Source organism: Mirounga angustirostris, unplaced genomic scaffold, assembly GCF_029215605.1.
Source record: "Mirounga angustirostris isolate CCGP_5_RB_7025 unplaced genomic scaffold, mMirAng1.0.hap1 SCAF_6, whole genome shotgun sequence".
Lineage (NCBI taxonomy): Eukaryota > Metazoa > Chordata > Mammalia > Carnivora > Phocidae > Mirounga > Mirounga angustirostris.
Window position 1 is genome coordinate 111310849 of NW_026991714.1, and position 14960 is coordinate 111325808.

Here is a 14960-nt window from a genome sequence, read left to right on the forward strand (position 1 = left end):
GTACTACACCAGATCACCAATGCATTTGGCATTTCAATTTATTAAACATTATTATGATTTTGTTAAATCAACATTTTTAAGTAGAGCCTCCAGGGTGCTGGATGGTGAGCCAAAAGACCGCAAGAGAAACAAAGAGAATACTACTCACAGGCTGTGGAGGAAGTATACCCCTTGTCTTGAGGGACCACCCAGGAAGGTCAAGGCAGGGTACAGGCAGAAAGAGTGAGGAACTGGGGCACCTGCCTTTATTAGGGTCTATGGGTGGAGTGCTTTGGGGTTCCTTTTTGGGGTAAGGTTAGACCATAAAGAGCAAGGGTTTGGGTAAGCTTAACAGGGGTTTTACCTAAGGGCCACACAAGGGGAAGGTGTTGGGAGGCAAGGAACTTAACATTTGCTTGTGATTGTGGGCTGTTATCTAGGGCTTGTACTTGTACAAGGGATTAGTGTCAGTTTAAGGCCCTTGCAGGCAGCTTGGCCAAAAATGTAAGCCGGGGCAGCAATATGATGGAATAGCTCAGCTAAGCTCTCAACAAACATACATGTTAACTGAAATCTGCCACCCACCATTATAATCAGTGTGGCTAAAATTATTCATCTGAAACCTGTAAAGGCTAAAGTAAATTTTAAAAAGATCTAAGTCAAGTCAAGCAGAATTTGACTTGGGTTTTTTGCCAAAGTCTACAACATATTACAAGACTGGCAGGGCAGAGACAGTTTACCTACCTCCTAGTAGAAGTCCCACACAGGATCACACACTGACTCATCTCTCCTTCCTTTTCATCGGGTGATGTGCTTATGTGTTGGTCTTTGTCTCTTTCAGCCCACTGGGAAGTACCACAGAAAGGAGGGAACAGATACTTAAACTATAAAGTTCTCAGGCAATAGGAATAGGATTGGATTTAAAACAGAAGAAACATGGGGCACCTTGGTGGCTCAGTCATTAAGCGTCTGCCTTCAGCTCAGGTCATGATCCCAGGGTCCTGGGATCAAGCCCCACATTGGGCTCACTGCTCAGTGGGAAGCCTGCTTCTCCCTCTCCCACTCCCTGTTTGTGTTCCCTCTCTCGCTGTGTCTCTCTGTCAAATAAATAAATAAAATCTTAAACAAAAACAGAAGAAACAGAAATGTCTTATTATAGAATTAAAGAAACAGAATATATTTGATTTCTTTTGCTGTTTTAACGAATTACCACAAACCTAGTGTCTTAAAACAACACACGTTTAATTATCTTATAGTTCTGTAGGTGAGAAGTCAGATACAGGTCTCAGTGGGCTAAAATCAAGGTGTCAGCAGGGCTGTGTTCATTTTGGAGGCTCTAGGGGAGAATCCTTTTTTATTTTTATTTTTTTTAACCTTTTCCAGTTTCAAGCAGCTGCCCTTGAATTATGACCCTCCCCACTTCCTCCATCTTTAAAGCCAGCAACACTGCGTCTCTTTCACCACTCTTCCTCTGCCTCCCTCTTGCACTCTAAAGATGATTACAGTGGACCCACCTAGATAATCCAGGATAAAATCCCTATTTTAAGGTCAGTTGACTGGCAGCCATAATTCCACCTGCAACCTTAATTCCTCTTTTGCTGTGTAACTTAACATATTCACAGGTATTATTCCAGGGATTATTCTCTTTATCAGGAAAATTATTTCATTTCTCCGGAATTCCTATTTTTATTGCAGTAGAATTCTTAAAATATTTTGTGAGAAATCATAATTTCAGCATGGAGATCCCAAAATGAAACAGTGAGTAGTCATTTCTTTCTCTGGAGCTCTTAGATTTGTGACCCTGTATACTGTGTTTCTTTTTGTAAGGCGTTCCTGGGTATTAAGGTGGGTTTGTTCCTGGGAATAATGGAGGAAAATCTAAGATGAGCATTTCTTGAGAGCAAAAGAGAAATTTATAAAGCATTGAGCTATAGCTGAAGTCTTCTCTTTCTAGTTACATAATTCACAGGAAATAACAATGATGAGTGGTCATTTAATTAAAAAAAATTTTTTTTTAAGAGTTTTGTGTCATAGGGTATTCTTTGTAAAGAATTTGTGTAGAAATGTCAATAGAGCCCTGTTCTGTTCTCTTGGTCTGGGAACAAGCTCTATTTTAAGGAAATTTCTTCTGTAAAATGTTTGTATTGTAGTGATATTTTATAAGCTTATTTAAACTTGGTCACTGTCATCACATCTGGCCATTGGAGTTTTCTTTACGGTTAGACTAACTGCCTCAGCCTTTATTTCAGGTAGAGTCTTGTAGCAGTACTACATCTGAAATCTCTCTGAGCAGGGATTTTTTAATATTGTGGTGGGAGTGAGAGACAAGGAAGAACTCTGGATTAGAAGTTACTGAGCCTGAGTGTTAGTCTGGATTCATTTTCACTCACTATGTTTTGGGTATCTATGAGATAATCACAAACAAGAATTTTTGAAGCCTTCTTAAATGAGGAGTTTGATCCATTATCCTTTTCAAGTCTGGAAATTTTTCTTTTATTTTCTTTTTTTATTATTTTATCCCCTCCCTTATTTCTGTCCCCTTTTCCTAGAACTTCTCATAGTTGGTTATTATATCTCACATGAGCTTATGAGCTTCCATTCTCTCCTGTTTTTCTATTTCTGTTCATTCTTCTTCTATTATTATTATTATTTATTTATTTTTTTGTCCTTTGTCTTTCTGAGAGATTAATTCTTAGAGTCTGTCTTCTGGCCCTTTATGTTAAATTTTTAAATCAGGCAGTTACTTAATTTTTTGTAGAAAATTTCACACCTATTCAAACCTAGAGAGAAGAGTCAAGGGGGTTCACTATACCAGTTATTCAACTTAAAGGATGATCAAAATCATGGCCTTTTTTCATTTATATCCCGATTCACCCACTCCTCTCCCCAAACAGGATTAATTTGAGTGAGTCTTACACATCATCATGATTTATGTGATACAATAATGTAATATAAAATATTTATTTATTTAAATTTATTTATTTGAGAGAGAGAAAGAGCATGAACTGGGGGGGGAGGCACAGAGTGAGAGGGAGAAGCAGACTCCCCGCTGAGCAGGGAGCCTGACACAGGGCTCGATTCCAGGACCCTGCGGTCATGACCCGAGCCAAAGGCAGACACTTAACTGACTGAGCCACTCAGGCGCCCCTAAAATTTTTATATGTAAATGTACACTTGTACATTTATATGTAGATATTTCACTATGCCTTAATAATTAGTTATTTCTCAATGTTTTACTAATAGATAAGGACTCTTGTTCAGACATAGCTAAATTTCATTACTGTACCTCTAAAAAATAAGTCATTTCTTAATATCATTAAGATCCTAGTAAATACTCAATTTTTAGTAAACTTTTGAGTTTTAGTTTTTTTTTATTTGAATTCAATTAGCCAACATATAGTACATCATTAGTTTCAGATGTAGAGTTCAATGATTCATCAGTTTTGAGTTTTAGATTTACAGAATTATTGCAAAGATAGTATAAAGAGTACCTGTTTATCCCACATCCAGCTTCCCCTATTATTAACATATTATATTTATATGGCGTATTTGCTACATTAATGAACCAATATTGATATCTTATTACTTAGAGTCCATATTATTTGGATATTCTCAGTTTTCCCCTTCTTTTTCTGTTCTAGGATTCCATATAGGATATGTATTATAATTAGTAGTCATGTCTTAGACTCCTCTTGGTTGTGACAGTGTCTTGGACTTTCCTTGATTTCGATGGCCTTGGCATTTTTGAAGAGTACTACTAGTTAGATATATTCTAGAATGTTGCCCAACTGGGATTTGTTTCATGCTTTCCTTATGATTAGACTGGGGAAATATGTTTTTAGGCAGAAGACCACAGAGTTAAAGTGCATTCTCTCAGGGATGCATACTGTCAATATGACTTATCATTGTTGCTGTTGACCCTGGCATGAGATAGTGTTTTTCAGGTTTCTCCACAGTGAAAGTTTTTCTTTTCTTCTCTCTTTCCATACTGTACTCTTTGGGAAACATCACTTTGGGCAGCACACACTTAAGGAATAGCTAGTTATGATCCACCTCATGAAGTGTGGAGTATCTCTATATAAATTATTTGGATTTCTACTGCAAGATGGAAAGGATTTGTCTCGTTCCTCATTTATTTATTCCCTCATTTCTTTATATCAGTATGGATTACATATTTTATACTTTTGGTTCTAATTCATGCCTCTATCATTGTGTTTTTTTGTTATTTTGGTTTTGGGTGGCTTTTTTTTTTTTTTAACTTTCTGGCATTGTAAGATGCTCCAGACTCATCTCGTATATTTCCTGCCTCAGTCTTAGAATCAGCCCTTTCTCCAAAGAACCTTAGTTTCTTTCTTTTTTTTTTTTTTTTAGATTTATTTATTTATTTTAGAGAGCAAGAGTGGCATGAGCAGGGAGAGGGGCAGAGGGAGGTGGAGAGAATCTCAAGTAGACTCTCTGCTGAGCGCAGAGCCCAACATGGGGCTTGATCTCACAACCCAGAGTCATGACCTGAGCCAAAATCAAGAGTTGGACACTCAACCAACTGAGCCACCCAGTCACCCCCAAAGAGCCTTAGTTTCTAGTTGGAGAATTGTATTAGAAACCAAAATTTGCATGTGAGATATGTGGCAACCAGGGTTTTGGTTCTAGATTTTGTCAGCTGAAAGAAGAGATATATGTGTGTGTACCAACCTGTGTATATACACATATCTATAAATATTTCTGTATGTAACTGTTTATATTTTGAGCTAAACATGAGTTCACATATTGATGTGTCCAATTCTAATCCATTACCATGTGCATCATTCTTGCTTTTTCCCCTTGCTTGTTTGTAACCTCCCACTCTAAGAGGAAGAAAACTGCTTACTCTCAGCCATCCATTTATGTAATTGTTCAATTCCAGTATATTTAATCATTTCAGAATTGTTAGTTTGTACCCCGACAGGAAACACCTTTATCAACTAGAGTACAGTGCTTATAGAATTTCTTAGCCTTTAGTCTTAGACTCCATTCATTTCTGAAGTTACTTAGGTCAGCACCTTATACCACTCATCCCCTTCAGTGAGTTTGCTTCATACATTTGTAATAAATACATTCAGATTTTTGTCACATTCTGCACTCCCTCCAGGGACGCTGACTTCCCAAAAGATTTTTAAACAAATTTGCATGCATTAAAGTTTACTCCTTATGCTGTAAAGTTCAGTGGATTTTAACAAACCTTAATGTTTTATATTCACCATTACAGTGTCATAAAGAGTAGTTTCACCATCCTAAAATGTTCCCTATACTTCATCTGTTTATTGCTTTCCCCATTGAGCTCCTGGCAAACACTGATTTATCTCTGTAGTTTTGCCTTTTAAAGAATGCCATATAACTAAAATCGTACAGTGTATATCTTTTTCACACTGGCTTTCATTTAGCAATATGCATTTGAGATTCATCCATGTCTTTTTGTGGCTTGATACCTCATTTTTTAAATTGATAAATAATACTACATTGTATGGATGTACCACGGTTCGTTTATCCATTCACCAAAGGAAATGTTGGTTGCTTCCAGTTTTTGGCCATTATTGATAAAGCTGCCATAAATATCCACATGCAGGTATTTCTGTGTATAGATGTTTCTTTAAATCATTTGGGAAAGTATCAAAGAGTGCAGTTGCTTGCTCATGGGGTAAGGCTAAAAAGCCTTATTTAAAAGAAACTGCCAAATTATTTTGCAAAGTTGTACCATTTTGCATTCCCACTAACAGTGAGTGAGAGTTCCAGTTGCTCTGCATTCTTATCAGCAGTTGATATTGTCAGTGTTTTGGATTTTAGGCATTTTAATAGGTGTACAGTGGTATCTCATTGTTTTTAAATTTGCAATTCCCTAATAATAATGCTGAGCATCTTTTCATATGCTTATTTGTCATCTGTATATCTTTGGTGAAGTGTCAGTTTTGATCTATTGCCCATTTTTTAAAAAATTTTTATTGTTATGTTAATCACCATACATTACATCATTAGTTGTTGATGTAGTGTTCCATGATTCATTGTTTGTGCATAACACCCAGTGATCCATGCAGAACGTGCCCTCTTTAATACCCATCACCAGGCTAACCCATCTTCCCACCCCCCTCCCCTCTAGAACCCTCAGTTTGTTTTTCAGAGTCCATCGTCTCTCATGGTTTGTCTCCCCCTCCGATTTCCCCCCCTTCATTCTTCCCCTCCTGCTATCTTCTTCTTTTTTTTTTTTTTCTTAACATATTGCATTATTTGTTTCAGAGGTACAGATCTGAGATTCAACAGTCTTGCACAATTCACAGCGCTTACCAGAGCACATATCCTCCCCAGTGTCTATCACCCAGTCACCCCATCCCTCCCACCCCACCCCCCACTCCAGCAACCCTCAGTTTGTTTCCTGAGATTAAGAATTCCTCATATCAATGAGGTCATATGATACCTGTCTTTCTCTGTTTGACTTATTTCGCTCAGCATAATACCCTCCAGTTCCATCCACGTCGTTGCAAATGGCAAGATCTCATTCCTTTTGATTATTGCCCATTTTTTAATTGATTTGTTTTCTTGTTGTTGAGTTTTAAGAGTTCTCTGTATTTTTTGGATATAAATCTTTTATCAGATATGTGTTTTACAGTATTTTCTCCTAGTCTGTGCCTTGTCTTTTCATTCTCTTAAAAATGTCTTTCACAGAGCAGAAGTTTTAATAAATTCCAAATTATCAATGTTTTCTTTCAAAGATAATGCTATTGGTATTGTAATTAACAAATCATTATTAAACCCAAGGTCATGTAGGTCTTCTACTTTGTTGAAGAAGTTTTATAGTCTTGTACTTTACATTTTGATCTGTCATCCATTTTGAGTTAATTTCTGTTTAATACTTGTATTTGGGTCAATTTTTTTGCATATAATTTTGTCTAAGAGTTGCAGCACTATTTGTTGAAAAGACTGTCCTTTCTACGTTGAACCGTCTCTTCTTCCTCTTTGTCAGAATCAGTTGAGTATATTTGTGTGGGTCTACTTCTTCTGAACTTTGTTCTGTTCTCTTGATCTATGTGTTTCTTCTTTTTTTTTTTTTAAGTTTTTATTTATTTATTTGACAGAGATAGCACAAGCAGGGGGAGTAGTAGAGGGAGAGAGAGAAGAAGAGGCAGGCTCCCTGCTGAGCAGGAAGCCTGACACGGGGCTCTATCCCAGGACTCTGGGATCATGATCTGAGCCAAAGGCAGACACTTAACGATGGAGCCACCCAGGCACCCTATGTTTATTTTTAGCCAATAACATGTTGTCTTATTGTGTTGTTTTGTCTTATAGTAAGTCTTGTGTTGTATAACAAAGAATTCAGCTGGCTTTTGTATCTAGTTTGTGCATGGGAATCTCTACACCTTTGGAATTTCTCAAGTGATAGGAGTGTTTTTGTTCATGTTGGCCTTAATAGTTAATGCTAATGAGGTAACTCAGGATGGGGGTAAACTATGCAAGAAAAATCACACCTGTGTTTATAGGGTTGGGGCATTGAGCCATATAAAATTAGTCTCACCTCTGGGGAGCAGAGGAAGTGAGCTGGAGATTGAGTTCAGTATATGGCCAGTAATTTGATCAATCATGCCTATGTAATGAAACTCCAATAACTCTGGACGCTGAATCACAGATGAGCATCCCTAGTTAACAATACTCTATGCATATTGTTACTCATCACTGTACCAATGAAGTGACCTCTTTTGGCTCCAAAGAGAGAGAATACGGAAGTTTTGTGTTTGGGATCATCTCAGACCTTGTCCTATGTGTGTCTTCTTTTGGCTGGGCATGATTGATACACTTTTTGTTGTAATATAACTGTAATTGTAAAGTGTATTGCCTTCCTGAGTTCTGTGAGTTCTTCTAGTGAATTATTGAACCTGAGGGAGTACTGGGAACCTCTGGATATGTAGCCACTTGATCAGAAGGTTAGGTCCTGGGAACCCCTGAGTTTTAGCTAGTGGTGTCTGAATTGAGGTCAGTCTTTGGAAGACTGTGCTTTTAACTTATGAAGTTTGTTTTAACTCTGGATCGTTAGCATGATAAGTCATTGGAGTTTGTATCATAAAAAGTGAAATTTGCTATATCAACCCTGACTCACTGAAACAGTTTGAGAAGAGAAAGGATGAAGGGGCAAAGGAGTGCAGAATTTTTTATTTTTAGATGGCTATATATTCATTCATGATATGAAACTGTAGCTGTGCTGTGATCCATTACTAAAGGCAAAAGTTACGGGATGGGCAAAAGTTATCATCATTTCTAATCATCATTTCTAAATGATGATATTCAACTCCCAATGAGATGGCTCACTGGATACATACATAAGAAACAAGCTAAGTACAGAATTTCTTGATTATTGTTATGTGTAATAGCTAAAATGAAAGTAATGTAGAGTTCTGGAGCTGATTCTGATGCAGAGGCAAGCTTAGATTTCAGTCAGTTTGAACTACAACCAGTAGTCGTGAAGCCACCTGCAATGGGAAAAATTATTCTAGGACAACAGACAGTATTGCTATGACCTCTGGTTACCAGAAAAGTAGTCCAGTTGGAGGGAGGGCAAAACCAAGAAACTTCTGAAACCAGTGGTTATAGTGCCGAGGAGTTGTCTCATTTTGTGGATCTGTTCATCATCAGCTTCTTGAAGAATTTTTACTGAAATGCATCGTGAGAGTGACTAATTTAGGGTTAGTATCTTTGGTTTTGAATGTTATAAAGAGGAAGAGAATGGTTGGTATAAGACCCACAGCTTACTATATAACAGTCACAAATGGCTATATACAGTGGGTTATTCCCAAGGGAGCAGGTAGCCTGGTGGACTGGATAAAAACTGCTGGGAAGTTTGTTTACCTGAAAAGAGAGACTGTCTTTCCTCTGTAAATGCCTAGTGGAAAACCCAAGATGAAGTGGCTGTACACCTTATAGCAAGCCATGCTGGACTGGCTTTATGGTGATTGGGATAGTCATCTACTGAATATGTTCCTTACCCAGATCATGGTAACTGCTATGATTAAGGGGGCCCCTTTTACATGGGCATCCTATGTAACCATGCTGTAAAACCAAGCAACTGTTCAAGAAACTTTGACATACTTGCTGTCTCTATTTCCCTTATAGGTACTAAAGATCAAAAAAAAAAAAAAATCATTAACAAGAAAGGAGGGAAAGACAGAAGGGGAGAGAGCCTAGGGACTTGTTCTTTCAGGGCTGGATGTTTATTAGAAATGGGATGAATATATCAAAACATTGATGAGGTTGAAGCAGAGGTGTTAATGCAGCACTACTGAAGATTAAGTGTACCAATGGAAGCCAGTGCTGGTCCCATAACCTTAAAGGGCCCTAAATAAGTACCCCCTATTTATCTTAGTTTGGGAGAATTTAAAAGGTGAAAGGCAAAGATGCAAATGAGAAACCTGACCTGGAATTACCTGGGACAATGGTCTGGTAGGTTAGTCAAAGTGAAGATTGAAGAAGGGTCTGGGTCCCTTGGCTCTTAACTCTTCCCCTCTGGGGACCTAAGGCCTTATGTATACAAATGGGTAAAATGGTGACTGGGTGTAAGCGAGACCTTTCTGGGACTCTTTAACATAGGAACCCCATGTGCTTTGGTATCAAAACCTGTTGATGGGGCGCCTGGGTGGCTCAGTCGTTAAGCGTCTGCCTTCAGCTCAGGTCATTATTGAGCCCTGCATCGGGCTCCCTGCTCAGTGGGAAGCCTGCTTCTCCCTCTCCAACACCCCTGCTTGTGTTCCCTCTCTCGCTGTGTGTCTCTCTCTCTCTGTCAAATAAATAAATAAACAAACAAACAAACAAACAAACAAACAAACAAAAAACCAACCTGTTGATGATGTCCTAACTGTGGCTACTTTTAGACTGAGAGAATATAGTAATGTATGGATTGATGGGATTAAGGTAAAAGTTCAGATGAAAACTGGAATGTTTGAACAGGTTTTATGTGAAATGATTGGTTTTCTTTACCTGAATGTTTTATGCAAAATAATATGCCTTACCTAGTATTGTAAAACCAGAACTGCTTGGTGAAGTCTTAATGATAGAGGTTACCGTTGGGGATGCAACAGTTGATGGGATTATCTTGTTCTATGAAGGTTTCAGAATAATAATTCTACCACTGACAATATAATTACTGAAAACAGTTTGAGGATTTTTTTTTTTCTTTTTTTCCTACTTGAAATAGTTTCTCCCCGAATTGTTATTCCATGAACTTGATATATAGTTGGGTTTGTGTATATCATTTTACTTAGATTTTTAGGGATTCATTCAAGCATTGTTTGTATTAGTAAGAAAATTGGAAACAACCCAAATATCCAAATAATATCTGTATTACATAAGAATATAATATTATGGAGGCTAAGTAGTGGAAGGGATATGAATATATCTATTTTTGTTTAAAATTTTTAACTTTTTTTTGTTACTCCAGTGATTTTAGAAAAAGTAAGCCAATATGTATATATTTACTTCCCCTCAACTTCTATGCATATGTAATATGCTTTTGCTATTACAAGTAAATCCTTGATAAATAACCTTATCTTTCTGTATTTTGGGGATAGATACTTCGAATTGTGATGTTGAATCAAAGGTTAAATGCACAAGTAATTTTGTAAGATGTTTGAGCAATAATTTTTAATTTCCAAAAGCTTTTTTTCCCTTTAGGTGAAATTCACATAACATAAAATTGACCATATTAAAACAAACATCTCAGTGACAGTACACTTGCAATATTGTACAACCACCACTCTGTCTAGTTCCAAAATGTTTTCATCACACCAAAGTAAACCTTGTATCCAGGTATTAAGTAGTTACTTCCCACCTGCCTCTCCCCAGCCTCTGGAAACTTCCACTCTGCTTTCTGCATGTATGGATTTACCGATTTTGGATATTTCATATAAATCATACATACAATATGTGACCTTTTCTGTCTGGCTTCCTTTACTTGCCATGATATCTTTTTAGATATCATGAGTTAGGAAGTGTTATATTTTTTTGAAGAGTTTGAAAAGGAATGGTGTTAATTCTTTAAATTTTTGGTAGAATTCACTAGTTAAGCCATCTGATTTGGTAGTTGTTTTTTTTTTTAATTGGGAGGTTTGTGATTACTGATTGTGTCTCTTGTTTTAAGTTTGTTCAGATTTTCTATTTTTTTCTGGAGTCATTTTGGTAATTTCTATGCATCTACAAATTTGTCCAGTTATTTTAATTGTCTAATTTTTGTACTGTTGTTCATAGTGTTCATAATACTCTCTTAAAATCCTTTTTATTTTAGTAAGGTTGGTAGTAATGTCCCCATTTTTGCTTCTGATTTTAGTTATTTTTTATAGTTTTGTCTTTCTTTTTTTCTTTGTCAGTATAGCTAATGGTTTGTCATATTTGTGCTTTTCAAATAACCAACTTTTGGTTTCATTGAGTTTTCTGTTTTTTATTTTTTTCTGCACTGATCTTTACGTTTTTTCCTCTGCTAACTTTGGGGTTTAGTTTTCTATTATTTTTATAGCTCCATAAGCTGTAGTTAAATTGTTGAATTTTAGATTTTTCTTCTCTTTTTAAGGTAGGCATTTGCTGCAAAAAAATTCACTCTGAGCACTGTTTTTGCTTCCATAAGTTTTGGTATGTTGTATTTTTGCACTAATTTTTCTCTAAGTATTTTCTGATTTCTTCTGTGATTTTTCTTTGATCAATTGATTAAGAATATGTTGTTCAGTGCTCACTTCAGCAGCACATATACAACAATTTGGGGAAGATTAGCATGGCCCCTAGGCAAGGATGATACACAAATTTGTGAAGCATTCCGTATTTTTAATAAAAACCTGTTGCAAAGTTCTTTAAAAAATGCATTGTTCAATTTCCATTTTTTGTGAGTTTTCCAGGTTTTTTCTGTTATGATTTGTAATTTCATTACATTTGGACCAAGAAGATTTTCTTGTGATTTCAGTTTTTAAAAAGTTGTTGAGGATTATTTTGTGAATAACATGTTATATCTTGGAGAATATGCCCCATGCACATAAGAAGAATGTGTATTCTGCTTTTGTTGGGTAAATTTTTTTATTTTGTGTGTATACATATATGTGTTTATATAATTGAATTTTTATTTTATATATAACTTGTAACATGTAATATAAATATTATGTATTTATAATTATATAAATATAAATCTGTATTATGTGTTATATATATTTAAATATTACATATCTGTATCTGTACCTATATGTATATTTATCTTTCAGGTCAAGTTGGTTTATAGTATTGTTCAAGTTCTCTATTTCCATAACAGTCTTCTATCCAGATATTCTATTCATTATTGCAAGTGTAGTATTGACATTTCCAGGTATTATTGTAGAACTCTCTATTTCTCCCTTCAAATTTGTCAGTCTTTGCTTCATATATTTTGCTCTGTTGATTGGTATATACATGTCTGTAATTGTTATATCTTCTTGATTAATTCACCTATTATCAATATATAATATCCTTAAAGTATTTTGTCTGATGTTAGTGTGGCCACCCAGCTGTCTTCTGGTTCCTGTTTGCATATTTACCTTTAACCTTTATGTGTCTTTAGATACAGTGTGATTCTAAGGTGACTCTATGTATATTTACATATGGATTTTTTTTTTTTTTAAACCACTCTGCCATTTGGGGTATTTAATCCATTTACAGTAGTCACAGATAAGGAATTCCTTATCTGTATCTAATTTTGCTGTTTTTTTTTTTTTTTTGCATGCCTTATACTTTTGCTTCTTATTTCTTCAATTGCTACTTTACTGAGTTTAATTGATTTTTTGGAATATACCATTTTGATTCTCTTCTAATTTTTCAAATATGTATAATTAAAATATTTCTTTGGTTACCTAGGAATTACAATGAAAATCCTAAATTTATGACAACCTAGTTTGAATTGATACAAACTTAACTTCAGTAGTATACAAAAACTCTATTCCTATATAATTTTGTTCCCCTTTTCTTCATGTTATTGTCACAAATTATATCTTAATACATTGTGTACAATTAACATATTCTTGTTTTATGTATCTGTGCCTGAATGACTCCCCTTAGCATTTTTTGTAAGGCAAGCCTACTAGTTACAAACTCAGTTTTTTGGATTTTGTTTTTATTTTGTAATCTCTTAATTTCTCCTTTATTTTTGAAGGATAGTTTTCCTGGATAGAGATTTCTTGGTTGAGTGTTCTTTAAGCACTTTAAACATGCCGTCCCATAGGCTTCTGGCCTCCATGCTTTGTGATGAGAACTTGGCTCTTAATCTTACTATGGATCCCTTGCATACAGTGCATTGCTTTTCTCTTGGTGCTTTATCTTTAGCTTTTGACAGTTTGAATATAATGTGTCTTGGTGTGCTGTCTGCATTTATCCTTTTTGTAATTCAGTTTGTTTCTTCAATGTGTAAATCCCTTTTTTCAAATTTGAGAAGTTTTTGGCCATTATTTTTTCAAATATTCTTTCTGCCTGTTTTTCATTCTCCTTCTGAAGTTCTTATCATGCATATGTTGGATGCCTTGACAGAAATCTATCAGGCTTTTTAAAAAATTTTTAATTAAATTCAATTTAGTTAACATATAGGGTATTACTAGTTTCAGGGGTGGAATTTAGTGATTCATCAGTTGCATATAACACCCAGTGCTCATTACATCAACTGCCCTCCTTAATGCCCATCATCTAGTTACTGCATCCTCCTTACCTACCTCCCCTCCAGCAGCCCTCAGTTTGTTTCCTATAGTTAAGAGTCTCTTATTGTTTGCCTCCCTCTCTGTTTTCATCTTATTTTATTTTTCCTTCCCTTTCCCTATGTTCATCTATTTTGTTTCTTAAGTTCTGCATATAAGTGAAATCATACAGCATTTGTCTTTCTCTGACTTATTTTGCTTAGCATAATAACGTCTAGTTCCATTCCCATTGTTGCAAATGGCAAGATTTCGTTCTTTTTGATGGCTGAGTAATATTTCATTTTATACATACACACACACGCGCACACGCACACACACACACACCCTCCACATCTTCTTTATCCATTCATCTGTTGATGAACATCTGGGCTCTTTCCATATTTTGGCTATTGTGGACATCGTTGCTATAAACATTGGGGTGTATGTGCCCCTTTGATTCACTATGTTTATATCCTTTGGATAAATACCTAGTAGTGCAATTGCTGGGTCATAGGGGTAGTTCCGTTTTTAACTTTTTGAGGAACCTCCATACTGTTTTCCAGAGTGGCTGCACCAGTTTGCATTCCCACTGTGTATGCAGTATAAGAAAGTTCCCCTTTCTCTGCATCCTTGCCAACATCTGTTGTTTCCTGACTTGTTAATTTTAGCCATTCTGACTGGTGTGAAGTGGTAGCTCATCGTGGTTCTGATCAAGCTTTTTATTTTTATTGTTTTTCTTTCTCCTACATAGCCTGAATAATTACAATGGACAAATCTTCATATTTGTTGATTCTTTCTTCTCCCTGTTCAGATCTGCTATTGAAATTCTCATGATTTTTTTTTTCATGAGGACCAAATCAAGGTAATTTATTTGAAATGTTTATCACAATACCTGGCATCAAGTAGGTATGCAAAAATATAGGTTTACAACTGTATAATCTCTTAATTCTTTTTTCTTTTTTTTTAAAGATTTTTTCTTTATTTATTCATGAGAGACAGAGAGAGAGAGAGGCAGAGGGAGAAGCAGGCTCTCAAGGAGCAGGGAGCCCAATATGGGACTCGATCCCAGGACCCTGGGATCATGACCTGAGCCGAAGGCAGACACTTAACCATCTGAGCCACCCAGGCGCCCATATAATCTCTTAATTCTTAAGAGTTAACCGTTAATTGTTCTTTCTTAATTTTTAATATCGGTAAAAAAACTACATAAAATTTACAATTGCAGCTATTTTAAAGTATAGTTCAATAGAATTAACGATACTCATGTTGCTGTACAACACATCTTTGGAACTTTTTTAT

General features: G+C 35.8%; 1 protein-coding gene and 1 pseudogene across 10 annotated transcripts in view; both read left to right on the forward strand.

Annotated features, from left to right (window-relative positions):
• The window catches only part of CCSER2 (coiled-coil serine rich protein 2), a 189848-nt gene that overhangs the window by 58398 nt on the left and 116490 nt on the right, over positions 1-14960 (forward strand). The gene's annotated exons all lie outside the window — the stretch shown is intronic.
• LOC123847225 (U6 spliceosomal RNA) lies at positions 11707-11804 on the forward strand (annotated as a pseudogene).